This window comes from Theobroma umbraticum, unplaced genomic scaffold (genome assembly GCF_002168275.2).
Source record: "Theobroma umbraticum cultivar Fairchild unplaced genomic scaffold, ASM216827v3 scaffold_60.0, whole genome shotgun sequence".
Lineage (NCBI taxonomy): Eukaryota > Viridiplantae > Streptophyta > Magnoliopsida > Malvales > Malvaceae > Theobroma > Theobroma umbraticum.
Genome location: NW_018397288.1, coordinates 434,014 through 434,281, shown reverse-complemented (window position 1 = coordinate 434,281; position 268 = coordinate 434,014).

Below are 268 nucleotides of genomic sequence, written 5' to 3'. Positions count from 1 at the left end.
TTTGAAACTAGTATGATTATGAGACTACGTGATGTAGTTGGATTGAATTATGGCTGTGATTTATGTGTTGGAGGATTTAAGACATGGTTGATTTTCATGTGGTTTGAACAAGTTATGAAATAGCTAATCTAATGATTTGTTGAGTGTTTGGAATTTTCATGCATTGTTGATTGGGATTAGCATTGGTAGAAGTATGTAAATCTTCTAATTATTTTTTTTATTGGGAGTACAAATGATGGTAAGAATGGAGGCACATGGTGCCATGACA